At 50.1% G+C, this 27,516-nt stretch overlaps 1 protein-coding gene across 1 annotated transcript in view; it reads left to right on the top strand.

Moving 5' to 3' along the window:
* DAAM1 (dishevelled associated activator of morphogenesis 1) overlaps positions 1-27,516 on the top strand; it is a 90,311-nt gene that overhangs the window by 512 nt on the left and 62,283 nt on the right. Inside the window, 1 exon segment of the mRNA XM_039552523.1 lies at positions 17,758-17,860. The gene's annotated coding sequence lies outside the window, so the exon portion shown is untranslated.

The following is a 27,516-nucleotide window of genomic DNA, read 5'->3' on the forward strand; positions in this document are numbered from 1 at the left end:
CTGCTGCAGCCCCGGCGCCGGCTGGCACGGCGGCTCCCACCCCTGCGGCGACTCCCACACCACCGATATGACCCCCCTGATGGGGCTCCCGCGGGCTTTGGGGGGTCTCAGCCTCCTGAGTGCCTCCCCATAGGCACAGCAGTTGGGGCTGCCCCGTCGTCTGTATGTGCCAAGGCTCTGGTGCTGGTGTCACACATTTTGCTGCAGGCGTGCTCTGGTCCAGCCGATGCTTTGATGTGGGAGCTGGGGTGGGAGTAGGATTTTGGCATGTGCCGGTGTTGGGCTATGGCTTGGCTACAAGCAGGTGTGTGGCTCAGGCACCAGGTGGGGAGGTGCGGTCTGTCATTGGCTGCAGCCGCCCAAAAATTCTGGGAGATTCCGGTCAGGGGTCTGCAAGGAGGAGGGACAATGCCCTTGCTGCATGGAGCCTCGGGGGTTGGCACCCACTGCCACTGGTGTGCGATGGCTGTGGTTGGATCCTGATCTTTTGCTTGGCACAAAGTCTTCAGTGTGATCAGGGAGGTTTTGTCCCTAGGGTCTGCAACACTCGTGTGTCTTTCACATCATGCTGCCTCTTGCATTGGTGCTGGTGTGAAACAGTCTTTCTGCATCCTTAAGTGATCAAGGTTAATTTAAGGCAAAGATGGATGATAATGTGCCTCCTGACAAAAGCCGTGTGAACCAACAGGGCTGTGCTGCCAAACTGGGGGCAAGGGGCTCCCTGTGGAAACCAGAGGCAGGTGGAAGATCATGGGGTGCAGCCAAGTCCCCTTTTCCTGGTGCTGGGGAGAGGGGAGCCCATGGCACAGGCTGCCTCAGTGGCTTTGACCAGGCCTGAGCCCTGCAGATGCCTGGCATTGTACAGCCAGCCAGCTTCTCCCGGCAGCATGGAGAGGGAGAAACCGGTGTTTTCCTTTTTCTCCCCTCTGGAGGTTGATTCTGAGACTACATACAAAATCAGGTGCTGATGTGTATTAATGCCTCAGTGGTGAACCGTGGTGCAACCTTGTTATCCTCCCTTGCCAAAACCAAAGCTATTCCAAAGCTATTGGCATTCCCTGCCTGCCCCTCTTTGAGTCCCATTAGAAGTAAATGGGTCCTGCAGCATCTGGACCTTTTTCCATGAGCACTGGAGTTTGTTTTGGCGTGCGTTTTCCCCCAAGCCCCGAGGGTCAGACATCCACCTTGCTGTTCCTCGATTAATGAGTGACTCGCCCTGCTCTCCCCATGGGCATGTGCCGGGACCTGCCCCTGCTCTGTCAGGAGCAGGAAGCAAAAGCCAAAGTCCATGATCTCCGACCGCCCAACGTTGTGTGACACCAGAACAGGAGGAAGCAGTGACGCTTCCCGGCTCTGGCCAGTGCTCAGCTGGTGTGTGGCTCTGCCGGCGGTGCCCTGACACGGCCTCAGGATTTTTGGGTCCAGCCAGCCAGGCGTGCACCCTGCTCCATGTCCTGGCCTCTGCCCCGGGGAGGCAAACAGGATGGGTGAGGTGTAAAATCAGCACTGAATCCGCTCCCTTGGGCTTGAAACAGAGTCAAACCGGTCTTGACCTGAGCTGGCTCCTTATCTGACCCTTTGTTTGTGGCAGGGGTGCAGGAGGGAGCAGGAAAGGGACAGCCATGGCAGGCTGGCTCCTCCGGTGAGGACAGGCAAGACCTGGGGACAGCCGGTCTAACTGGATCATGTTTATCTCCCTTTGCTTCTGTGCTTTGTTTTGGTTTTTTCCTCCTCTTTTTCCCGCACTGTCATGTCACAGCTGAGGAACCCGAGGCAGGGGTGACATGGAGCTGTTGGGCAGCTGGGCTTCCCACAAGTTCTGTTTGTCAGCCAGCCAGGAGTGTGGCTCCTCTCGCTCCATCTTCCTGCTTTGAAGTTTCCATGCACTGACTATCCCTGCTGGGTTCATCCTTAAAGGTCTTTGGCTGATGCACTTGGAGCAGCCCACCACATGCCCAAGTTGAAAACATACCTGGTGCATTTATAACCTGAACTGTTTGCATGGGGATCCTGACAGATGCACCACCCAGAGCGGGTGGTCTTCTGCCCATCCTCCTCCTGCACAGACACCCACTGAGCTGCTCCTACATGGCCACTTTTATCTCTGAAGTATTAATAAATGAAGCTTGCCTATTTCTGTGAGCCTTTCTAAGAGGCTGGCGGGGCTGCCTTGAAGGCTTGCTCGGCACTGCAACTATTCAGAGCTTTTTTCCGCCTGTGCTCTAGCAGTCGATAAGCCAGGGCATCCAGCTGTCAGCTCTGCAGATTGCCAAAGCCTGCTCAACGACATTTCTGCAGGCTTCGCTCACAAATGAGGATTTTGTTGGACGCTTTGGTTTCTGACTTGATGCTGGTAATTAAATATCTTAACTTGGCTTCAGAAAGCTGCCACTGCCGTGGAGTGACTGGTGAGGCCATGTGAAGCAGGATGTGCTTGTTCTGCTGGAATTGAGTGTGACCTAACTACGATTCTTCAACCTGCAATTTATTTTCTTATAAAAATATACTTTTTTTATATAAGTAAAACCCTTTTAAAAGGGAAAGAAAAACCGTGTGTTTTACTGCTGTGCTGTTAAGCTTGCATGGACCTGCTGGGACAGCTGTTTAGTTGCAAGTTGTGGCAGCTGAATGCCATAAAATTCAAATCATGTCCATATTGATTTTTTCCCCCTCTTTCTTTTAAGATAATCATATATGTACTTTTCACTCATGCAACACAACAGATGTCAAGTACCATCCTGAAAAAAAAGGAGCTGATCTGAGCAAAGGGCTGTAAATTGGGGCAGAAATACTGAATGCCTGATCCTGACTTGTGTGTTGGTTAATTTAGATGGTAAGTCACATAGATTTACTCGCTCTATGTGTTTACCATGCTAGGGGATGAGAGAAACAACTAGTTAAGGGTTGGAAAGTTGTTAAATATTCCGGCAGAAGCTCTTCTGAGTATTGGATTAGTTCGCTCACCTTTCATGACATATTCTTTATGCAACCTAAACTAGAGGAAGGGGTTGGAACTAGATGGTCTTTAAAGTCTGTTCCAACCCAAACCATTCTGTGATTCTATGATTTCCGACTTTCTATTTAATGCAGAAATTAGAGGCTCCACAGCTCCTTGCCAGATACATGTTGTGATTTGCTCTTTGCCTTTGATTCTTCTCTCCTTTCTTCCTCAACTGGGAGAAAAGCTATGCTGGTGCCTACTTACCCTCCTGCCCTCTCAGGAGACCATTTGCACTCGGTATCTTCTGTCCTTGTGGCATGTCATAGCATTCTGGAATACACTGAGGAACCAGAAGTTCTGGGGTAGCACAGCAAATCTCGGCTCTGTGAGTCATAAAGCTTTCAGATCTTTGTGGCCACTGAGAAGAAAACCAAAGGAGATGGAAATGAGAGAAGCGGCCTGGCAGACCATGAGGACGTGGTTAGTTGAGTGAAGAGTTTCAGGATCTGAGCTGACAGTGCTTTGTTTCATGATTGGTGTGGCCTGAACACCAGCCACCTGAATTATAGCAAATTAACCAAATTAATGCCTGAAGTTGTCTGAACATCTGGCCTGTGTTTTCCTCATGGTGGGGTCAGGTGGGGTCATTCCCAAGGGCATCTGTCCCATGCTGTGCCCAGGTCTGGAGCAACCTCTGTGCCCTCATGTGAGTCTCTGATTACCCCATCCTGTTTGTGCTCCCTCCTGCGTTCACCCCCAGCCTTTTGGGGGGAGTTTGTTGTAAATGCGTTAAATGAAGGAAGTTTGTGCTGCCTGGAGCACCTGGGCAAGGAGGTTGCTCATGGTGCCTTCCTGAGTCAGCCAAACTGGATGGGGTGGCCCAGCCTAGAGACACTCACTGGTGAGTCGGTGTGACCGTGACTCAGTAGGTTTCTCGATGTTCTGCTCCTCATGACTGAGTTGCCTGGAGAGACTGCGTTCAAAACATTGCCGTGACCCACTGGCAGGGCGCTGTTGGACAGGCGTGTTCTTACCCACCAGCTGCTCATCGTGCCAGTGCTGGTTGGTGCTAATGCTGGTTGCTCTTCAAACCTCACCTCTTCCTGGAGTACCTGCCACTTCCTTCGCTGCTGCTTGGATTTTTATTTTTTGTATTTGGAGCTCACTTACGGACAGGGAGGAAGCGCAGCAACGCGTTGTTGTGCGGTTGGTAAGAGCTGATGTGTTGCTAGCTGGAGACATCCTTGTCTTTCCCAACCCAGAGTGCCGAGAGCTCCCCGGCAGGGCCTGGCGGATGATTGAAGGGTTATTTGCCGTGCCAGACAAGTGGCTTCATGTTTCCCTTCTGCATTCCTGGGGCTGAGCACTGCATAGCGATGTGCTTTCAGCTATGTGCTGCTTACCTGAATCATGTCTCCCCCATGCACGCAGCTTGCGTGGAAGCCAGGGCTGCTCTGTCCCTGTGCCACCGAGTGCTTTTATGAGAGCGTAATGAAATAAGGTGTGGAGGGTGTGGTGGAGGAGCCGCAGGAGCGTCCGGCTCTGTCTGCGGTGGTGAAGGCGACTGTGCCTGCCTTTACCACACCTCCTGAAGGGACGGTTTTCAGAAGCTGAACCCAGTGACCCAATTACCGACCTCTGGGTTTGGACTGCTGCCAGGAATTCTGCGCTGAGGCTCCTCATCCCCTTTTGCGCAGGCCCTGGGTGGAAAGCAGCCATGCCAAAGCTCAAAACAACTTGGCAACAGCCAGAGATCAGTGAGATAAAGAGAGGGGAAGGACCCAATTAATCCACCTGACCTGTGCCCAGCCCTAGGAGAGCAGAGGAAAACACAGTGGGATCTCCTGGTGTTCCTTGCTCCCTGCTGCTTGTCTTTCACATGGGGCATTCATCCTGTTTCCCGTGCAATGGGCTGGGCTGCTGGCAGATCCTGCCTTGGGGCAGTATGGCAGGAGGAAGCAATTCAAAATCGCGCCATTCAGAGGCAGACTCTGGGGGGTGGTGTGTGAAACACCAGCAGCTGGGCTCTGTACCAATATGCAAAACTGAGCTATGGAGCTTGGCAGCTTTTGGGGAAGGCTCTGCAGGGTGTTGGTTCCTTCGATGCTTTGCAAGAGCGAGGATCAGCTTGCCTCCCCTTCTAGCGAGCAGGGCATTCGCAGAGGTTGTAGGGTTGAGCATTTGAGGGTAGACTGTCACTAAGCAGGAGAATCCTCATACTGTTTTTGGACAGGAACACAACTGCCCCGACGTTGAGGCTGCAGGGGAGGGGAGCCGGGACTGTGTTCTGCACCTGGGAGCCAGCTTTGCACCACTTGGGCTGGGAGGAGAGGACAGTACTTGTTATTAAAATCAAAGAAAAGTGGAGTGTGGAAGTGGGGCATTCAGAGGGGCATCATTCAGGGCTGGGATCTGCAGCCACTCAGGTCTGAGGTGTGAGAAGGAGGATGCAGTGCGTTACGGGGGGGGTGTGGAAAAATGTTTTATGTTGCTCAGGTGATTTTCTAGCAGCTTGGTGCCTGTTACAGGCAAACTCTGTTGGTAGGCTTTCCTCTCAGCTCCAGCAGGGAAGAGGAGGAGGACTGAGAAACAGTCCAGAGACCATTTTCCCCACCCCAGACAAGCAAGATGAATTGTTTGCTGTGGCATGGCCATGGAGGCTGTGCAGGGGGACGTTTTCTTGCTCAGATGGTTGTGTGACATAGAGTTCAGTCCATGGTAGGTCTGCCCTGCTGCTGCTCCTGAGTGTTTCTTTTGTCCAGACCTTTCTGAGGCAGCTCTCTGGAGCTGCACATCCACCTGACTTTTACCTAGCCATGAGGTGTGGTGTTTTGTTTTTTTTTTTTTCTGAGTGCTTGTTCTTTGCTTGGCCTCAGCATCAACTTAATGAATGGTGCTTAGAGGAGCTGTGAACTCATGTCCCATCCTGGGGAGTCTGCGTCAGCCACGGTCTGGTGCAGCTGTTTCCTTCAAGGATGCTTGTGTGGATGGAAGTGACTGTAAATCTGTTTGTGTAAAGCTTTCCCTCCCGTGACTCCAGTCATCCTTCATGTTCCTGTTGTTTCATGCTGCTGTTCCTGGAAACCACAGCAGCATCTCGCCAGAGTTGAGGATGGGGGAGATGTGTCAGGGAAGGTGGATACCTTTGCCGTGCCTCGCTTCCACAGGAATTGCATGCAAAGGACGCTTCATTGACTGAGGTTTCCTTCCCTCTGCCCCCGAGGCATGAGGAGTGTCTTGGCTTGTGTGCCCAGTGCGGGGAAGAGAGGCTGCTCTGTCCCTTGATATCAGGGTAAGCCTTTTGGGTGCCTGGTGTTTCTCAGCTGCCTTGTATGGCCTGGCACCTTTTTCCTTGCATATCCCATGCATCGCTTTCAGCTGCTGTGCCTCTGCAGAGGGACACTCACCCAGCTTGCTCATGGACAGCCTGGTGCTGGATCCCATCCAGCAACACGGAAAAAAGCAGCCCCACGGTGATGCCTCCTTGGGTTTTCTTCTTCCATCAAGTCCTACAGTCGAGCGCAGGGCTCCTGCCATGCCCATCCCTGTGTCTCAGCCTCCGTGTAGGAGACAGCAGGGTTAAGGCCGTGGGAGCTCGGGTGTTGTTCCGTGGTGCCGGGCAAGCGTCAGGCAGGAGAAAAGCTGAACTTGCAAATCTGTTCCTGGGCGCTCCGGTAAGTCACGCCAAGGACTGTTTGAACAGTGCTAATCCCAGGTGCCTCTGGAGCAACCTTGTTTACAATGCCAGCGCTTCAAATGGGTGTTCTGACAGAAACTTTTTGCAAGCCATTTGCTTACCAAAGCTCTCTGGGTCTGGGAGATTGGTTTTCAGACCTCATTGTGCTATCTCCTTGTCCCAGCATTTTGGAGACACCCTGCAAAGGAGACTGGAAGCTTTTTGGGGACCACTCAGATCCATTTATGAGCTCCATGTGTTTTTCCATGGAGAGTGCTGCTGGCAAATTGCATGTGAAATAACTGGTGGCTCCGGAGCCATGAGAAATCCCTGCCCATCACAGGGAGCAAAAAGATGTTGAGGAAAATTTTTGGAGCATGCTAAATATTGTAATCCCTATAGTCGGTCTGCTTTTGGGGCTGGGGCTGGAATTGTGCCTTTATGCTCATCGTTTTTTCCCTATTTACTTCTGTATTACGTGCTGCTTTTCCACTTATCGGGTTCAGCAAAATTTGTCAGTTCTTAATTGATGCAGTGGTGGTCATAGTTGTGTTCAAAGCGCAGTGATGTGTGACAGGCTGTGATTTGGGTTACCTAGTCACGAAATTGTGCCATTTCCTTAGTTGGCACACCAGGACTTATCTTACATCCAGGCTTTTCAAGCCATTCTATAGCGTGACAGCTTTCATCCTGAGAACAAGAGAGTATAGAGGGACTTCAGCCTCAAAATTCTCTGAATTGATTTCCAAAGGATTGCTTTTAGTTGCATCACAGGAAGCTTTGTTGGTTTTGCTCTGGGGATGAGACTGAACTAGATGAGAGACACGTGAGACAGTGGTGATGATGTGTCTCACAGCTGTAGCTCCGTTGCCTCATGTTTTTCTTTTACCTTTGCCTTGTGGTTTGGACTATGTTTTTCGTTTTGGTGAAAATCAGGGCGAGACTGTGTCTTTGGGGTCTGGCATTCCCAGTATGCCATGGGGTGTTGGACAATTAAGGAGGGATCCATCCCTGGGGATGGCAAGACCCAAGCTCCAGCTGTGGTAATGGGCTGTTACAGTGTGTTCTGAATTGTATCCCTTACTCTGGGAAACTGACTCCAGGCAACTTGGAGTTGGGAGCAAAAAGACCAGTGAAAAATGGGTGCTCATTTTTCCAGGGGGGAAAAAAGCCAAAGAAAACACATCCAACAGTCACCTTGTCAGATATGTCAAGGGAATGTCCTTATCCAGCCCCTGGGATGGACTCAGTGCTGTTAATTACACCTTGTCTTGCTGCTGAAAGGAAAAGTTTGAATCTCTTCACCCTGGGTTTCCCACAGCACCGTTTCGGGACAGCACCAGCCCTGTATCTTCATGCCTGGAAGCTCTTGTCCAAGGCCAGAGACCGGGCCGCTGTTTGCACCAAGCCTTGGATCTGTAAGCACCAGTTGTGGCTGAAGGTCTTGGAAAGACACCTCTGTGTCACTCTGGGCCATTCCAAACTCGCCTGCTGCAAAAGGCCCCGCAAAGGTGCTCTGGAGCTCAAGGGATGTTGCTGTAAAGGTCCCAAGCACAGGACTGCTGTCCTTTCTGGCGCTGGCCTTGTTTTTGGCTCTGTCCTGCTGGAGGATCTGCAGCTCAGCTCTCCCTTGGGTGCAGCACTTCCCGCCTAGCAGAACTGGCTGGCTTTCAGGAAAATAAACAGGCCTTCTCCGCTGGAGCTGGGAGTCCCGGGCTGCTGCACAAGGGGAGAAGGTTGTGACCAAACGACCCTTTCATTGCCTGCCTCTACCTGTGCCGCCGCTGCAGCCGCTCTGCAGCGCTGGAACTGGGCTGTGTCTCATTGGTAACAGGCTGCTTTCGGGGGACAGCTTTATGCTCTTGTTTCTAAATTCTCGTGTAGCTCCAGGAGGGGAAACCATCCCTAACCTTTCCATTTTGCACATGGCTGTGTTTCTGTTGGGAGTCCTGCGTTACAGAAGCTGCTGTTGGGGCTGTGGTGCTGTGAGCCCATGGCACACACCTGGGCAGAGCAGCAGGGCAGAGCAATCACTTAGCTGAGAGCTCATGGGATGCTTGGTGCTTTTCCAGCACCAGTTCCATGTCATGCAGTGCCCAGCACAGATACGTGTTCACAGCTTGCCAGTGCTGGTCTAACCCCAAGCTTATTAAAAGCTCACAAGACCGTGTCTTCCCCTTCCTCCTCCTGCTTCCTTCCCCCTCCCTTGGCTTTTCAACACCAGGTTTTGAATAAATCATCTAGGATGTGATCACACAGGAAATTCGCGAATTTAATTTTTTTTTTTTTTTTTTTTTTTTTTTTTTTACAGCCAAGTTCGGAAGTGAATTCAGCTCTCCAGGGTTTCAGTCCTGTGCTTTTTAATCACGAGGTTCCCCATCCTTTCTACTCTGTCACTTGTGACATGACATCTCCTTGGCCTTGTAAGCTTTTCCCCTGCTTCTGCCTGCCCACAGAAACAATAGCTGCTGGAAATGCTCTTCAACCCAAAATGGCTGGGGATTGCCTGTGGAAAATGCAGATTTAATCTGTGTTAGGTCTTTTTGTTATTTTGTTTACTGCTTGGTTATCCTTTTCCTTCAAAGAAAAGCCAAGCCCTTGTTCTTGCAGAATTCACCACTCGAGATGTGTTCCTCGCTGGAAGTAACACGCTCAAAATCCTGCATTCCTTTGTGCATCTTTGCTTTATTTTCTTTTTCTTTGTGGGTGGGAGCTTAGGGAGTATAATGGGCAGATTAGCAACTGTATTTGTGGAGTAACCCATCTTTGTGCAGGTCTGGCTAGAAACCAATTAAGCTTGTCTTGATCTCTAAATGAGATTTTTGTCGAACGCCTCACCCAACTGCCTCCTGCATCCATTAATAGCAGGGTGGGATGAAAATAGCTGAACGAGTGAAGATCGCGTGTTGGATAAACAGAGAGGCGTTGGCTGCGGGGAGGTTCCCGGGATGCGTGTGAGCTGCTGCCTCTTTGTGTGGTTGTTTTGTAGCTCCGGTTCTTGAAACCTGGGATTAGGAGTTTCTGACTGCAAGTGTGCAGTCCCGCTGCGGTAGCAGGCGTGGCGTCGCAGGAAAAGCTGCTGGATAAAGAGGGAACATCCCGTGGACTTCATTACTGTGCTGGCCCCCATTCCTGTGACATCCCTGGGAGCTCCTTGTTACTCTCAGCTGCAGGTCCCCCAGAGTGCCTTGGCCTGGGTGTATCTGTCTGGTCTTAGGTTGCTTTTTAGCCTGGAAAAACCCTTGGTGCTTTCCAGGGGGACACACGACGTCGCCAGACTGGGGGTGTTTGCTGCTGCTGTGATGAAAACCAGTCCGGGAACGGCACTTCAGTGTGGTGTTTGTGAAGAGAACTGACTAAGGAAAGATGCCTTTAATAAGCTGTGCCTCCGGGGAACCCTTCTATCTCTGTCCCAGACTGTTTCTGCATCAAGATAAGGTTGCAGAGCAGCTGGATTTGTGCTCTGCTTTGGGAGGTGTAGGAGGGGGAAGGGCGCTAGGATTTCTTTTAGGGTGCGAACATTCATTATGATCACTTGTATTTGTAAAGTAGCTACAGATAAGCTGTGCACAGGTGATACCTTCTTCCCTGATGCCTAGCCTCGCTGTTATGGACAAATGATGGTGAGACTGGTCTCAGGGCAAAGGGGAAAGGAAAACACTGGGTGAACTTGCAGGGTGCTGCAGATGTGCTGCAATATGCAGCAGACCACCCTTGTGCCCCGCTTGGTCCTCTCCTAGGGGTGCACAAACCAGCTTTTCCCTGCATTTTGTTCTCTATCTCCCCGCTCTTTAAATTCCAAAAGCTCGTGGGTTATTCGTGGAAGTGCTGCTTTTTTTCTTCTCCCCGTGTAAAAGTGCCCAATAAGAGATGTAGGTCTAAGGACATTCCATGTTGTGCTGAAGCCCATGTGCCATATCAAGGAGGTTAAGGTCTTGTGGACCTCGACATCATGGCATGGTGAAACCCAGTCACTTCCTGTGCTGGGGAAATTTGGGTCAACTTTGGAATCCTGAATCCGTGAAGACCTGGATCCAGATGAGGCAAGTGCCTTCCAGGGGTCCATGACAACTGCAAAAGCCTCAGAAAAATCTAAAGCTGGATGACTGGAAGATGGTTTTGGTGCTTGGGAGGGAGTTATGAAGAGAGGGGCTGGAACAAGCTTCCGGGCTGGTGCTGTTTTGTTTTTTTGGGATGCTCTTTACTGAAAAGCTGTGGAGTTTTGATGCCAGTGAGACAGAAAAATACCTGGTGGCAGGGTGTCCCCTGGACTTCATCCTGCTGTCGTGGGGCTGAGGCAGTTCGGTGCAGTGATCTGATGTGGCATGGCAGCTGTGCGCCGTGGAGATACCATCTCTTGGGAGGAAAACGTAAAAATAACCACGTCTTTGTCTGTGTCTTTGAGTTGCGTGAGACTGCAGCGAAGGAGGTGGGGGATGAAATTATACCCATGGAAATTAGGCAGGAGAAATGAGCCTCTTCCTGGGGGGAAGATCTGAAGGAAAGGTCCTGAAGACCATGAGGGAAATGTCCTCGCTCTCCTCCTGTACTGTGCTGGGGTGCAGGGGACACACTGGAGCTGGGCTTCAGGGTGATTTCAGAGGGTCCCCCATTGTCCCCTGCCATCCTCTTCCTCACTGTGGGCTGAAGGAGGTGCAGCCCCATATGAGTTCCTGCACCTCATCCTGTACCATGGCTCCAGGGTCTAGACAGGTGACACAGACCCTTGCGAGAGACTGTGTCCTGCCCAAGGCTTTGGGAACCTGTTGGACCCACTCTTCCACCTCTTTGCATTTCAGAGCTTTTATGGAGCATGTCTGTTCCTCCGTGGGGGACCACTAAAGTGTGGAGCTAGGAATAAATCCGTGGGAGCTGCGGTGGATGGCAGACGGGCGCTCCTGGCGTAAGCAGGCCCAGCTAATTTAATCTGCGGTGGACATGATCTCCTTTGTCTTCCAGTTGAGCTAAATATACCCTTTGAGTTGTGGTTATGGAGGCTAACTCCCTTTTTGATTATGGAAAACACACTAATGTGGGATGCAGCTGGCTGTCTCTGCATGGAGCTGGGAGAAGAGTGGGATTGGGACATCCCACGGCTGAGACTTGCGTTGCTCTCTCCTGCATATCTGTATCTGGACCAGGGCCAAGGTGTGGGATGCTCGATGGGCAGCTGTGTGGAGGTCTGCAGCTCTGGATTTTTGTGTGATGCAGGTTTTGGAAGCATGAGGAATCCCAGCATAGCCATAAGCTCTGTCTGACAGGTTCTGAAGTTTAGTGGCTGAGCTGCACCTACCTGGGCATGGCTGGTGGCTTCAGGGCAGCGAAAAGGTCCCTCTCCATCTTTGCATAATTCCCAGAAGCAGCAGTTCAGTATTTCTGGATGCAAAGGAAAATAAAAAGCTTGAGCAGCAGTTGGAAGAAGTTTTAGTCTTGGAAGGCAAAAGGGAAATTAAATGCCAGTGGTGAAATTTAATGCGTTAGTCCAAAGGTACCATGTGGGAATTATGTGCCTGGGACTAAGATCAGGAGGCTGTGTGTTGGGGGATACCTGTTTGCACCCTGTTATGTCTGTGTGGGTGCTCTGCCAGAGCTGCTGGGTGGGCCTTTGGTTGCTTTTTCTCCTGAGGTTTGTCTTGTGTGGCAGCATCTCAGACTCTTCTGTGTTTGGCCTCACAAGGGTCCTTGAAAGACCAGAAAAGGTAAAATGTGCTGCTGCATCTTCCCTGCCGTGCTGGCCTCAAAGCCAAGAGTCATTTTAACTTTTCAGCCCTCACTGTTGCAGGCTTCAGAGGAGCCAAGAAAGCAGTTCATAAGGAGAGCTTTAGTGAAATGTGGCTTCAGGGTCTCTAATATTAGCAACTTCTGAGTTAAATACCCGGTGTCAGCCATGCAAGTGCCTCGTGCAGATATTTGCCGGAGGTTGGCAAATCTATATTCCCCCATTTGCTGTCCTTCTGTGTGTAACCAGCTTATCTCTGAGCAGCTGGATTTAACCCTCTTATCCACCTCTGTGCTGGTGGTGTGGTGTGCCAGCCCTTCACACTCTCCTGCTCCTCTGTCCCAGGATGCTGAGAAAAGCCTGGATGACTTCGGTGAGAAATGGGCGTTTGCCCTCCCCGAGATGATTACTTCTGTTATTTAAAAACAAACAAAGCAAAAAACGCACCAGCAAACTCCTGGATTGGGATAATTAAGCCAATTGAAATGTTTAAGTGAATGAGTTTCCCTTTAATTAAAAAAAAAAAAAAAAGTCTCATCATGGTTCCTAAAATAATGAGCCACTGACCTGCTTTATCCCTGATTTGGCTTACAGATGGAGAGGGGAGGTAAATTACCATAGAAGCATAAAATGTCCTGAGCTGGAAGAGACCCTCAACGATCTTTGAGTCCAACTCCAGCCCTGCCCAGGACACCCCAAGAATCACACCCTGTGCCTGAGAGAGTTGTCCAAATATACCTTGAGCTCTCTCAGGCTGGTGCTGTCACCACTGCCCTGGGGAGCCTTTTCCAGTGCCTGACCACCCTCTGGGGGAAGAGCCTTTTCCTAATATTCAGCCTAAACCTCCCCTGACACAACTTCATGCTGTTCACTCAGGTTCTATTACAGGTCACCAGAGAGAAGAAATTGGTGCCTGCCCCAAATTTCAGATAAAATAGGGGAAAAGCATGACACTTGAAAGATCAGCTCCTCATCTTCTATGGCAGTGCCTGAGTTTGTTAGTTCAGGGAAGCAGAGAATTGCTCTCCAGGGGCAGGGCAGTTTGTCCTTTCCTGGTGTCTCTGGAGCAGAGCAGCACTCCACTGTGGGGTCAGTTTCCACCTCCCTGCCCTTGCTTGGTCCCTAAGCCAGGAGGATTCTGGAGAGCCAGGAGCTGTGCCCTGGGGCTGGGAGGAGGCAAGGGACCACATCACACCGGAGAGTGGGAAAGCCATTAGCATTTTATTCTGCAAAGCCAGTGCATGTGGGAATGGCAGCCCCTCAGTGGTGGGTTCAGTGAAAAGATGTGAGGAGACACGTTTGTTTATCGAAATACAGATCAGTGCCGAGGGAAATGGGGTGTGTTTCAGGGAAGGGGTGAGGCAGCGTGGCAGGGCGGAGGTGACCTGATCAGCGGGGACCACAAACACAGCTGTGTGTGCCTGTGTGCCTTGGTAACTTGAACTCATTGCTGCTGGGAGTCCCTGCCTCAGACTGCTGCCAGAGATGCTGTACTCATTATTAATCTGCTGAGATAAGTGTAGTTTTAATGTTTCCAGCGGGGGAGTTCACAGGAGGCGGAGGCATTCCTAGAAGCCCTCGGTGGGTACCCGTGACTCAGCGTCTTGGAGTTGTTTTAAAGTGGGCCTCGGGCTGGTGCTGATTTTCAGAGCTAGGAGGTGATCTGAAGAGGGGGAGCACAGGCAGTGATTTGGAGCTGTGGAATAGCCTTTTCAGCTGTGATTAGGAAATGAGGCAGTTTGGGAGCTGCTGAACCCATGGTGGAAGGGCAGTGCCTGACCCTGGTTTGACTGATGAGTGTGCAGGGAAGTGCTGCATAAAAGCTGGGGAAATGTTGTGTGCTGGGGAATGGGAATGGTCCTCTTGCCTTTTCATCAAGAAGCTGTAAAGTGGCATCCAGCAGCTCTTCAGCCCGCCAAACAGCCCATGCCTGGAAGCCAAAGCCAGGTGCATGCTATCCTGAACAAGGCACAGGAACATCTGGATATTTATTTATATTTGAGCTGCATTTAGCCACTGGAACAAACACTTGCAGAAAGTGGCCTTAGCCTTGGCTCAGCATCCTGCCTGCAGACCACAGGTAGCCCTGAAGGGAGTTTGAGCTTAATGAAAGCACATTAAGCCATCAGTAGCAAGAGAAGCAGATAAGATTAAAAAGCGGTAGTGTTTGGGAGCCCCATACTCCAGGAGAAATCCCTTTCAGAGCAAACACTTCTCGTGTAGCTTCTCTAGAAGCTGGAGGAGGACAATGCAGAAGAGGATCTGTGCCACATCTCACAAGAGAAGCAGTCCCACTTCCCTGTTCCACAGCGAGGACACCCTGGAGAGGTGGCTGGGGCAGGGTTTGGGATGCTGCTGGGGGCAGCAGCCTCTGTCTCCCATCCCACCTGGCAGCTGCAGCCCTATGTAAGCCAGCAAGCAGGTGTGGATGGAGTTTCTGTACATGTGAAACTGATGTCAAGCAGTGTTTTTTCCTATTTGCTTTTAAAAATCATCTGTTGGCTCTGCCTGCTGTGGGGCAGAGAGGTAGGGACCAGGTGAGATGTGACACAGATCTGCACTGGCCTCTGTGTTGCCCTCTGCCAGCCCCCCAAAGCCCTGTAAGAAATGTCTGCTCTGAAAAAGTGATTTCTTCTGGAAAGTGGGACTGGAACGATAGCAGTGCAACCTCTCACTGCTGAGGAGAGTCCTCGTTTTGTCTTGTCCCGTTGATCTGAATGAAGTAATTTATAAGGACATTTTCCATGAATCAATAAATCCATGCTTGCTGCTGTGCCTGGGAGGTTTAATTTGCTCTAGATACTGCACAGAGTATCTCTGTCCTGAATTGCACTGTGAAGTTCTGCTCTTTGGGAGAGGATGAGGATACAGCTGGATCCTCTGGGAACACGCTGCAAGCATCTGATGGTGCCTGATCCCTGTTAATTGTGTGCCTCCTGTTGTGGGCTGAAGAGTTCAGGGAGGGTGTAAGAGCAATCGTTTCCCTGTGTGTGGAGTTTGAGGGCTTAGTCCGTTGTTCCAAGCATTTCCTGATGTTACAGATCATGGGGAAAGAGAAGCCAAAAAAAAGGGAGGGGTGGGAGCACTGGCCTTTGAAGGAAACCACAGTGCGGAAATCTGGGTTACAGGTAGGTTTTTCTTTCAGGTTTCTGAGTGATGCTTCCTCTCAAGAGGAATTGAAAAACTCCTGTTGCTTTGTGCCACCTCCCCTTCCAAAAGCTGCTTTTATGAGCCCTTTGGAAGCAATGCACATGTTTTTACAAAGCCTGCCACTGGATCTGCCTGGAAAAAGAGGGTTCAGAAACACAGCCCTGCAACAATAGAGAAGTCAAAGGTAACCCCAACCCCCCACAGTCCTGAGCTTCTTTCCCTTGCTTTGTCCGAGCACTGTGGTCTGGTGAGGCTGCAACTGTGGTCATGGATGGATGAGGGGGCCTTGCTTTCTGCTGTGCACTGGGTGTTTGGGGTTGTTCCTGGCCTCTTCTTGTGCACAATGGGTGCTTTGAAGGCCTCTGACCTGGTGGGGCATGGACTGGGTCAGCCGTCCCCACGAGCACCTGGAGCCCACCTCTCCATCCTGTTCCACCTGCCTGGCTGAGCCCCCAGGGACCCCTCCACTTCTCCTCCAGAGAGGCTCTGAAACCATTTTGTATCTCTTGGCGGTCAGAGCTCAAGCTGGAGAATCCAGAAACATTCCCAGAGCCAGAACACGCCATGGCGAGCGGGTGCGTGCCTGGTCTCTGCTTCTCATTTCCTTCGTTGCTGTGGGAGCAGTGGAGCTGCACATGGGATTTCAGCGGGGTGTCCCCTCTTTTGTTCCTATATATTAGAAAAGTCTGCGCATGTGTTTATATTTAAAAACAATATGTATGTATTTCAACACGGTCGTTCGTGAGCTGTGCCCCTCGGGACTGGTCTGGTTGGGCGAAGGAGGGATGTAGCTCACAGCTGCCTACCTGTTGCAGTGGCAGCTGTGTGATGGTCCTGCTGGTCCAGCCATTCTTGCACTTGGAAATAACAGGTGTTGGCAGGGAGTGATCCCAAACCTGCTCAGACCCAGCTAGGAAGGCTCCCTTTGAAGTGAGCAGGCTTTGGAGTAAGTCTGGCATCACCAGTGCAGAGGCTCTGTTGCTGTTATTTGTATCACGGCCTTTCCAGGTGTGCCCATCTTGCATTTTCCATGCCCTTTTTTCCACATGTTTGCTGGTGTGTTGGAATGAAACAGATGCAGCTTCTGGTGGCAAGGCTGGATGTTGGGCTTGTTGCCCATCCTCTGGGACAGCAAATGCAAGGTCAAAGCATGGCTATGCCAACAACAAAGTGGAGCAGCCAAATAAAGTTGTCATTTTAAATAATTGCCATAATGGTTTCTCCTCCCTTTCTTCCACCCCTTCCCCATGTTCTTCCCCGTCACTGTTCCCCACCCACAACCTGGGGGCTGCCTGGATGTCTTCAGGATTTATGTTAAAAGGGAAATGTTATGTACGTAATTAAACCGTCGGATTGCTGGATGGAAATGGGATTTGGTGCTTACCGCTGTGACTCTTTCTCATGCGTGAGGGTGAACTGATTGATTACTGAGGTTTGAGATTAAATATTCCCCTGAGCTCTGCTGCCATTTAGTGTGGCAGGGGGAGGGCAGAGGGAAGGCGTGGAGGGAAATTACGGTTTTCCTCCAAGGCAAGGAGAGTACGGGAATGTCTGCTGAGCACATCCCCTTGTCTTGGTCTGCAACATGGGCTGTCACAGAGGCTTCTGGCACTGGTGTCTTGGGCCACAATAAAGCCAGGTGCCTTACTCTGCATCCACAATGGTGGATGAGCTGCTGGTGGGCTTTGCAAGTCCCTCTCACTGCTACACTGAGCATCTTGGATGTTGCATCCTGCCCAGTCCCTGTGACTCAGCTGCATCCCCACCTGCCCACATCTCATTCCTGGCTCAGATCCCTCCCAGCCTAGCAGCGGGGTAGACCTGCTGTCCCCGCGTTTCTCCTTAGGAGAACACCTTATTTATTTCTTTCCTTAATTTCTTTTAATCCAAAACCCCTCTGCGTTTGGTTTCGATCGGAAGGGAGGAAAAACCCCCACGCGCTGCTCCTCGAGTTTGTGGTGGGTTGGAGACGCCGCCTTCGCCCGCTTCCCTTGAAGTTTAATTTTAGCTGAAGGCGACGGGATCCCTCCAGGGTATGGCAGAGATTTCCTATCAGCTGCCCAGACCTTAAGAAACACAAACAAAAACAACACAGAAGCACTTAGGTTTATTTGGGTGAATTCTTTCCAAAAAAGGGTGTGACTTATTTTTTTTATGAGCAGCCCCTGCGTATGCTGGCTTTGTTCTGCTGCAGTCGAGTATTTCAGGTCTTCCAGGATTTAATCAGAATAATTAGTTACTGTCTGTTTGTACCTTCTGTTTCTGTTGCAGGGTTACCAAAGGGCGTATTTATCTTCCAGAGGGCTGCCTAAGTGTCACTTAATCATTAGAGCCTCTGATTTCCTCCAAGTTATCTGTCATGCGGCTTGTGTAAGTAAGTAAATAAATAAATAAATGGAAGCGGGGAGGGTGGGGATGGTGTTGGTGGATTCTGCTTGGGGGAGGGCTGTACGGATTTTTCCTGATTGTCACGGGTTTAGTTGTGAGTTGCCTGTGGTTCCCAGCCCGTCATGCGGTGATCAGAGGACTGAGTGTTTGGATTGGCGACGAACGACCCAGCCAGTTTAATGAGGCTGCTTGCAGCCAAGCCTTCACCCCGCTAAACTGGCAAGAGCTGTGTTGCTCCCTGTCATTTCAGGAGCAGGGGGAAAAAATGGCCTTACAGGAATGAAAGGCTTTTGCTTTCACTCGTACAGTTATGGCTTTGACTCCTTAACCCAGTGGTATCCCTTATAAAAATCACAGCTCTGTCTGGAAACAAGTTACCACTGTAAGTTTGGCAGGATTGGGAATTAGCTGTTTCTCAGGCTGTATTTGCACGTTTGGTTTGGGAAGGGGGACTGTTAATGTACACATTTCCCATCTCTAACACAGGAGATGAGAAAGACACAGGAAGCCACTGCAGAGGAGGGTGGGATTGCTGGGAAGCATTGCAGGGAGAGCAGTGAGGTGCTGAACCCAGCCCTGGTTCGTGCCTGCTGCCTGAGTGAATCGCGTGATGTTTTCCCTTCAGTGTTTGTCACCGAGAGCAGATGAGTGGCCCTGCTCTGATGGCAGTGTGGGGCTGCTTTTTTCACCTTGGCTTCTCTCTCTCTTCCTGAGCTGGGGTGGTAGGGTTCAGTTCTGAGGTGCTGGCTTGTCAGCTGCTTTTGCTGCCTCATTTATCATGTCCAATGTGCAAACCCTTGGAGCGAGGGTTCGGGGTGCACGCTGCTTCCCTGATGGGTTTAGACCCTTCTAAATCCAGAAGCAGCCTTTGCCATCAGTTTCTCTGCTTTCCTGTGTGAGAGGGACCATAAATTTTTGAGGTTGGTAGCTTTGTGTTAGCCCTTCTCAGGGATATGGATGCGCAGCTGGGCTTTGCTCTCCTTCCCTGGAAGAAGCTCATGAGAGGGAAGGGGTGTGGACGAGGACAGGGTGGGACCAAAGGGATCTGCAGGGCTTTGGTGGCTTCAGCAGACCTAGGGAAATCTGCTTGTGTGAAGGCTGAGGTTGAAGTCCATCTTCTGTCTGTGTTGGGAAGAGTAAAGATGAGCAACGGTGATGGAGCATGTGTTGGACTCTGCTGTGGCAGAGCAGAAGCTGGGCATGATCCCCACATCCTGTCCCAGCTCCAGAGTAACAATTTGGAGAGATGCTGGCAAATCCTCTGTCCCCTCTGGGACTGATGTGGTGACTGTCACAACCAGCACTGCGTTGCTGGTGGCCTTCTCTCTTTCTGCTCCGGTGTGTGTGGAGGTGGGAAAAGTCTGATTTGATGGAAATACTCTTAAGAAAGCTTGTCAACCTGATTTTTTCCTTGATGTTTACCCAGCTGGAAAGCTGGTGGCGGTTCAGACAACACCTCCTGAAGCACTGGGAATGTGTGATGTGCAGCACAGCCATTGCTCCTGCCTGGCACAGTCCCTGCAGCCACAGTGAGGGATGCTGGAGGGGGTGGCAGGTGTCTATTCCCCATCCTCCTGGTGTGTGCCTGCCTGCTTCACTCAGCCTTTCACAGCTCTGCTTGGTTTGGGCAGAGGGAGAGGTGGGGAGGAGGAGCGGAGCCGCTGGGAGTTGAGGAGGGTGAAAGCACGGAGGGGAAGGGAGATGACAGAGTGGTGGAGATGGATGCTGGGAGGAAAAGGAGATGACGTGGCTCATTTGCCTGGTGCTTTAGAAGTCGCTTACTTAAATTAAGTGTTCACTAGGGAGCCTTGTTTGGCTTTTAAATAGCTTTGGAGCATGTGAATGCTCTGTGTTGCTCTCTTCTTTCTCCAGTGAGTCACCCCCTGTCCCCATCTCTCTCTGAAGAATATCCCCATTAAAAGTCCACCCTAGGACATGGGAGGGGAAGCTTGGTGGCCACCTGCTTTCAAAAAGCCCTTCCAGTTCTCCCCAAGCTCCTTATCATTCCAGACCATACATCCTTTGGTTTTTTTCAGTGTGGATACTGTGAGCTTTGGAGACTGGGACTGACCACAGGTTCCCTGTCCTGCAGAGGCCATGGCATGCCAGGAGCTTTGGTGTTCATCACACAACACCAGCTGCTCTGGGATGAGCTGGCTGGTCTTCACCACTGCTCCTTGAGCATCCCACTTAAGGTAGAGGTGATGCCCCTTTGGCTTTCCTATTCTTTTGCAGGGCTGTGTATTTCTTCTTTCCTTTCAGCCAGCTGAAACACTGCTCCAAGAGACTGGAGGATGATTTCGAGTCCCTTATTTTGCTGGTTGTCCCTTGGTGCAGAGCTGGATGTTATTTGTGCACTTGACCATCCTACTACCTGGTAAAGGAAATTCATAGTGCTTAGCTTTATTTAATTTCTATAGAAAATGGAAGTATCTCAAGCTGTTGCCTTTTCTTTGTCTCCAGAGTGACATGCTCTGTGACAGGGGGTGCCAAAGGCAGGCACAAATCCTGAGCATGGGGGGGATGCAAATTATGTTTGCTCTCCAAAAACTCTGTCTCAGTAAAGGATGAGGAATATTCCCCACACCATAGCTACCTTGGGGGCTTCAGTTGTGTCCCCCCATGCAAGCAGATCATGGCCACTGGGTGCCACTGAGGTATCCCCAGACATGGGGCTCCCTCCCTGCTCTTGTCCTCCACCATGTGCCCACCAGCCACTTCCAGACATGGTGGGGGAAGGTTTGGGAGGAGCACACCCCGTTTTCCTCATAAAACTCCAAACAAGAGGCTTGGCCTGGTTTAGATTTTAAAAATAACTTGCACATTTGGAAGCTAAAGTTTCAGAAGGGCTCCGAATGGGATAATGGCTTTGATCGTGACAGTCCGAGATCAAGGGAGGGCTTTTTAGGTTTGCTGCATCAGCTGGAAAATATATTGTAGTGTCTAGACTTTATCATGCTTAAGAAAGGCTCTTTTTTTTCCTACTCTACAAAAGGTCTAATCCAAAGCCCATGTAGAGTTGATAGGAGGGGCTTTGATTGTGTCCAGGAGCATGTTGAAAGAGGTGGAGATGAGCTTTGGACTTTGAAGGACTCAGACCCTGCTTTACAGGCGCTGCTGTTTCCAGTGAGGCCGTCGGCACGGATGGAAGCCGTGTCAGCAGTGGGGTGAGGAGGCTGAGGATGGGGACCATCTGTGTGCCAGTCCCCCCTCCCCAGAGCGGTCAGTTCCTGCAGCTGAGCACTGCTGAGACCTCAGTGCTCATCCTTTGGCTGCTGTGCTTGTGGTGAGCTGCTCAGCCCAGCATCTCCCACAACCGTCTCAGTTTTCTCTGTGTAATAACCATAAACATCCACGTTTGATGGTGTGTGGACAGAACTACAGCATTTTTAGCTTAAGTGTAGAAAATGTATAGTTTTCTCTCCTTACCATTCCATAAGTAGCTTTAAAACTTTTTTTTCATTATTTTACTGAATTACTTTATTATTATTTTTTGTAATTCCAAAAGAGAAGCAGGGAAGGATCTTCCTAAGCTGCTTGGAATAAACTCAAAAGCCTGCTGCGAAGGTGAGGACACATGTATTTATAGAATCATTAAAGCTGGAAAAGACCTCAAAGATCATTGAGTCCAATTTTTGATCAAACACCACCTTGTCAACTAAACCACAGCACTGAGTGCCACACCCAGTTATTTCTTGAACACCTCCAGGAACAGTGACTCCACCACTGCCCTGGGCAGTCTGTCCCAATGCTTAACAACCCCTTCAGTGAAGAAATTCTTCCTGATGTCCAACCTGAACCTCCCCTGGAGCAGCTTGAGGCCATGTCCTTTTGTCCTGTCCCTTGTTCCCTGGGAGCAGAGCCTGACCCCCACCTGGCTGCACCATCCTGTCAGGGAGTTGTAGAGTGAGAAGGTCTCCCCTGAGCCTCCTTTACTGCAGGCTGAGCCTCTCCAGCTCCCTCAGCCACTCCTCATCAGACTTGTTCTCCAGACCCTTCTCCAGCTCCCTTCCCTTCTCTGGACATGCTCCAGCACCTCAGTGTCCTTGTTGTGAGGGGCCCAGAACTGGACACAGCACTTGAGGTGTGGCCTCACCAGTGCTCAGTACAGAGGGACTGACTCTTCCTGAAAGCCCACGTAGAAACTGAGCTCTGTCACATTGGAATATGCCCTGTGGAGGAAGCAGAGGCAGTTTTTCTTTGGAACACTGTGTTTTCTGTGCAGGGCTCTTGGGTGTGTTTTGGCAGGTGTGTCATTGGCAAAGTCACCACCAGCCATCTCCTTGGCGTCTCTGCTGCAACACACCATGATGCCACGCTCAATGCCCGAGGCTTTGGAGGGGTTGCAGCCTCGTTATGAAAGCTTCATCTGGAAGCTTTGAGAAACATTTGGAAATGTTTTGGAAAACATTTGGATCGAGAATGCCATAGCTCTGTGCTTGGTTGTTTCACTTCGCTTTGTCCTTGAGCGAGAAAACTGCTGTTGGGTGTCTGTTTTTCCTTTCCATCAATTACTCCTTTAGACATACTTATTGCCAGGGATAAATCAGAGCAAATGCCAGCGTGAAAACAGTTTGTGGTGTAAAATGGTACTAAAATTGTGCTGGAAGGAATCTCGAGAGGTTACCTTGTCCCCAAGGGTAGTTGAATACACTCATCGGTCTGGAAAGTGATCGTCTTTGCTGGGAGTTGTTTTGCCATAAATTATCTCAGGAGCAGAGGCACAAATCTACCAAATAATGCTGTCAGTATGTGTGCACGAGCCTTCCTCAGTTTATTCAAATCATTTGCTAAATAAGTGTTGAAAATGAATGCTGGGTTTGTTCCCAGAGCTATTCAAAGTAATATTCCAGAGTAACCTTTTCCACCTTGCCATTTACCAATATACTGAAAGCTTTATGGATGAATTGCAGTTACCCACAGTCTGTATTTGACATGGAGCCATCCCTGTATTGCCCCATTTCTGAGACAACCAGTCCCCAGAAGTCCCACTGGGATGAAGAGCAGGTTTTTCTTTGTTTCTTGGGAATTAGTTGTGAGTTTTCAGTTTTCCAGGTGGTCACCAGCCCTGTGGAAATCCAAAGCAACCTCTCCCCTGGGCATCTGCAGGCTTAGATAAAGTTGTGAGATCCTGGGCGAGGATCACTAGAAATCCTCATCTCATTGAGATCGAGCCAAGTGATGACTTTCAGTTAATTTCTCCTGCATCTTTCTCTCTCCAGCTTCATGTCTTGAGCGATGAATCAAGAAAAACATACACAAGAGCCCTGGTTCAATGCCCCCACCTTTTAAAGGTGCTCCAGAGCTCTCTGGAGTTTTTTTTTCCTTGCTTATAGCTCCCTGTTTCAGTGATGAAAGGTTCTGAAAGAGGTTCACCTGTAGCCAGCTGGATGCTGTGCTCTCCAGCCAACATTGCATTGGTGTTGGAATCCACACAGCCCAGATGGTGACTGGTTTTCCTTCATCTGGTCCTTTTCCCAACCAGTTTACAGTAGGTGATAGGGGAATTAATCTGTCTTTTGCTGTGGGGAAGGCTTGGCGAGCCCCCCTCAACCCATCTGCACATTTCAAGTGAAGATGACTGGCATCAGCGTTATTGTTTGGCCAAACGTATGCGGAGATATCACGGCTTAGATTTGTTACAGATGGGTTTCTGGATATAGTCTAAGGCATTCTGCCAGCCAATTTTATATCTGTGTAAAAGTGATTGGCATCCCTATAAATAAAGCTGCTGTGGGATTATAAATCTAAATATACTTATTCATTAAATTATTTTTACATTTCCACTGGGTTGTCATCCTGGCTTATCGTAAGCATACCATGTTCTCTGCCTATGTGTTATCCACAGCTCCAGCAATGCAGCTTCTGAGGCTTGGAAATACTTTTTCACTTGTGTGTGAATTATCCATGAGTTAGCCTGCCATGGATCTCTTCACCAGGACTTCCTCTCAGTGATCACTGGGAGCAACCCTGTCCTGGAGGCTGCTGTAGAAGTGGTAGTGGCTGCAAATACAGGAACGTGAGTTCTTCCTTTTTGGCTCATAAGTGAGCATGACTTTGCTGGGGTATTTAGTACCTGTGACCTGGTAAATACTATTTGCATGGCTCCTTTGGTGCTGGGAAGGGCTTCTCCATAAGCTTCTCCATCCATATCCTCAGGCAGGGAGTCTGGCAAAGTTTCTTTCTTCTGTGCCGCAGGCTGGGCTGCATGAAAACAGGGGTCTTTCCATCTGGTTTAACCACCCCTGCTGGTTGTTTTGGCTACAGGAGCAAGGAGAAAAGTCCCCCAGACCAGCTCCAGGTGCAGCTGTGAGCTGGGAAGGTGCTGGAGGGAGAGCCTGGCCAGGCACCAGCACAGCCGGGCAGCGATGCAGGCGCTGGTAAATCTGGCTTGGTCTTTGAACAGGCTGATGAGAACACTCTGAGCTGCAGTGAGCATCCGGTTTCTCTGGGGTTTTTTTCCTTCTCCTTTCAAAGCACTTGATTATTAATTCAGTAAATGATGAAGCATAGAGCACATGTGCCTGAGTGGCAGAATATCAGCTGCCTCACTCTGCTCAGTAATAACGTACATTGATGAAAGTTAACCCATGATTTTAGTTTAGTTTCCTAATGAAAGGAAGCTTCAAACTCTTTCTGTCTGTCTGCTCCTCCTCCCGTCACTGACAATTCATTAAGTCCATTGCCTGGTTTTGTCCTTTCTTTCAGATTGGTTTTTCATCTCAAATCTGTGGAGCTGCTGCAATTTTTGTCAAAACAGGCATCAAGTTAGAAGGGTGTTGCGGAGGTTTTTTATTAAGGGATGCAATGAAACCTCAGCCTGCACTAGACACCAGGGAATACACATAAATGTTATGAACATCCAAGCCATAAAGAGTGCTTTAGTTGGATTTGCCACATTATGAGACACCAGAGAGCCCACGCTGCGGGTCTCTGCACAGACATGTAGGTGTTGCCGGGGGGATGTTTGCCTTGGTGAATTCTCTGATGTTTAATAAATGTAAGTTCATCCTGCAGCCTCACTATAAAAGTGGCTTATGTTGCTGAGATTCACAGAAGGAAATCTTTTTGTTCCTGTTGGTATTCCTAGTGCTGCTCACCCCACCAAATGTAGTTTTGGTAGCATAACAGGGTCAGCACTACCTTGTAGGGTCTTCAGAAGCTGGTAGCAACATTTGGATGTCCTGACCTTTTGCTGGAGCTGTCTGAGAGTCCATGTGCCATTTGGCATTGTGGAAGCAGGGAGGCCAAGCTGCTGGGATTCAGCATCCTGAAGGTGGGAGCTGGACAGTGGTGTTGGAAACCTCACCATGCTCTGTTGCAGGAAAGCACAGTTGGGCAGGTGAGCAGCAGATGGAGAGGAGAATCCTGAGTGGGGGGTCCTGTGTCCCTGCCCCTGGGTTATTTCTGGTGCCCAGTGGGCTGAGCTGCAGCTGCATGTTGGAGGTAAGAGGGTGGCATCTGGGTTGTGTCCTGGAGGTACCAGCATTGGTTTGAGCAGAACAAATGTACTTCACAAATTCAGAAGCTGAATGAATCATGTTGCCTGGTGCAGATTAGGACAGAGGTTACCTTGGCCAGAGCTGTGTGGCTAGTGCCAGCAAACAGGGAGGTGGTTGCCTCTGGGAATGACATTCCCATGGTCCCTGTGTCCTGCTGCAGACCCTAATGCAGTAATGTACCCCCTTCCTCCCTAAACCAGCAACAGCTCCTGGTTGGCCCATGTTACCCAGGCTCTGGAGGTCCTGGTGTGGATGCTCAGAGCATCTATAAGGTAATCTGGAGGTTATGGTGTGACCAGCTGGGCTTGGTGCTGCTGGTAGATGGGTCCTACGTGGGTGTGAGATCCTTTCATCACCTTGTCTCCGGGGGAGGGGAGAGACCCTGAAAGACCAGCCACCAACTTCCCTGCAGGGATTTGATGGGGTGCAAACAGGACTTGACATTGTGTGTTCTTGGTGAGCTGCCAAATGTTTGCATATCAGCCTGGCTTTTACTCGTAGGTGTCAATGCTTCTTTCCAGGCCTGGTTTCCACCACAACCTGAATTCTTCGCAGTGTTCGGGGTTTTTTTTCCTCTTTGTTTCTTTTTTTCTTTCTCCATTCAGTGCCTTAGTAAGAAGACAGCTGAAATCCTGGGAGCCCAAACTAAACCTGTCTATTACACATGACCCGATTAGACGCCATGGTAATAAGCATTTGAATCTAAAGCTAGATTAGGCAGGGAGCAGTCTGAGGCTGGATTTGCATAGCATGAATTCCTTTTCCACAGAACGTGTTGGTAAATCTACTGAAAGTGAATTTAGAAAGCACTGGCATGCGTCAAGTGCTCCTGTTGATGCATGGGTTGCTCTTCTCACTAGGCACTCAGCTGGGAAAAAAATGCCTGTGATTGCCTAGAAGATGCTTTTTCTCCTCTCCGCCTGCTCTCACGGCTCATGTTGCAGTCGATGGGGATGGGTAGCTCTTGCCAGCTCTAAAAATCTGCATTAATGGGGTTTTGAAAGTTTTTGCCTGGCCAGGCAATTATTTCAGGGCGCTTTCTCTTCCTGTGACAACTCCGGCAGTAGTGGAGTGAATCTAGAATTTTCAGGTATCCAAATCCAATTTGCAGCTTCTTCAGGCTTTCACTTCAGTGTTACAGGTCTTGTGCTGGAAAATGCTGCAAATATTTGCTATCCAAAAGCCATTTAATTTCCTGCCCCTGTGGACAGTCATAAGATTGTGGATGATCGAGGGTCAGTCTCTCTTTGAGTTACGTCATTACCATGTGTTCAGGCCATCCAGACTGCAGTGTTAATTTGGGGTAATGCGATGCAGAGGTCAGACACGGCGGGAGGGGGGGATGTTTTTCAAGGTTGAGGGCGGTGTTGGGGCAGCAGACCTGCAGGCTTTCTGTTCTAGGAAAGGGTTTGAGATGGAGGTCACGGGGTTTCAAGCTTGGTTAGAGTTGCTGGGTCCCACTTTGTTATCCACAGTGTTGTCTGGGCTGTGTTGGAAGACCTGACAATCTGGTGAATGCAACGATGCACCCGAGCGGCTTCTACCAGCCAACTCAGTTGCCACTTTTGCTGAGAGAGGTGTCTCAAAAGCTGCTGAAGGAATGGGAGTGTGTTTCTGGGTGTTTGGATGTATTTTCTCACCTGAGAGCTGGGCGGACCTGGTGTCAGTCAGGTGCACTGCCCTGAAGCCATGCAAGGAGGGGAGCTTTGAAGGAATGCCACAAGTCACTGATCACCAGCGCACCTGAAGCCTTGCCCAGGTGGCATATGTGAAGAGCTCTAGAAGACCCAGCCACCCCCAGGACTCACCTCCAAGTGTGAAGTTCTCCATTGGTTTGGATTGTGGGTAAACCAGACTGGTGTTGATGGGGAGAAGTAAAAATGCCATCACTCCAAACGTGTCACCCAGACTTACATGCTGAGCATGACTCCATGTGCTCTGGAACACCCCTTTGGTCAGCTGGGGTCAGTTGTTCCCTCCCAACTCCTTGTGCACTCCCAGCTTCTTCACTGATGGAGTGAGGAGCAGAAAAGACCTTGACTCTGTGCAAGCGCAGCAGAGCAACAACTAAATCATCTCTGCAGTAGCAACACTGTTCCCAGCACAACCCCAAAGAAAATTAAGCAGTCCAGCCAAAACC

This window comes from Corvus cornix, chromosome 5, assembly GCF_000738735.6.
Source record: "Corvus cornix cornix isolate S_Up_H32 chromosome 5, ASM73873v5, whole genome shotgun sequence".
In the NCBI taxonomy this organism is placed as follows: domain Eukaryota; kingdom Metazoa; phylum Chordata; class Aves; order Passeriformes; family Corvidae; genus Corvus; species Corvus cornix.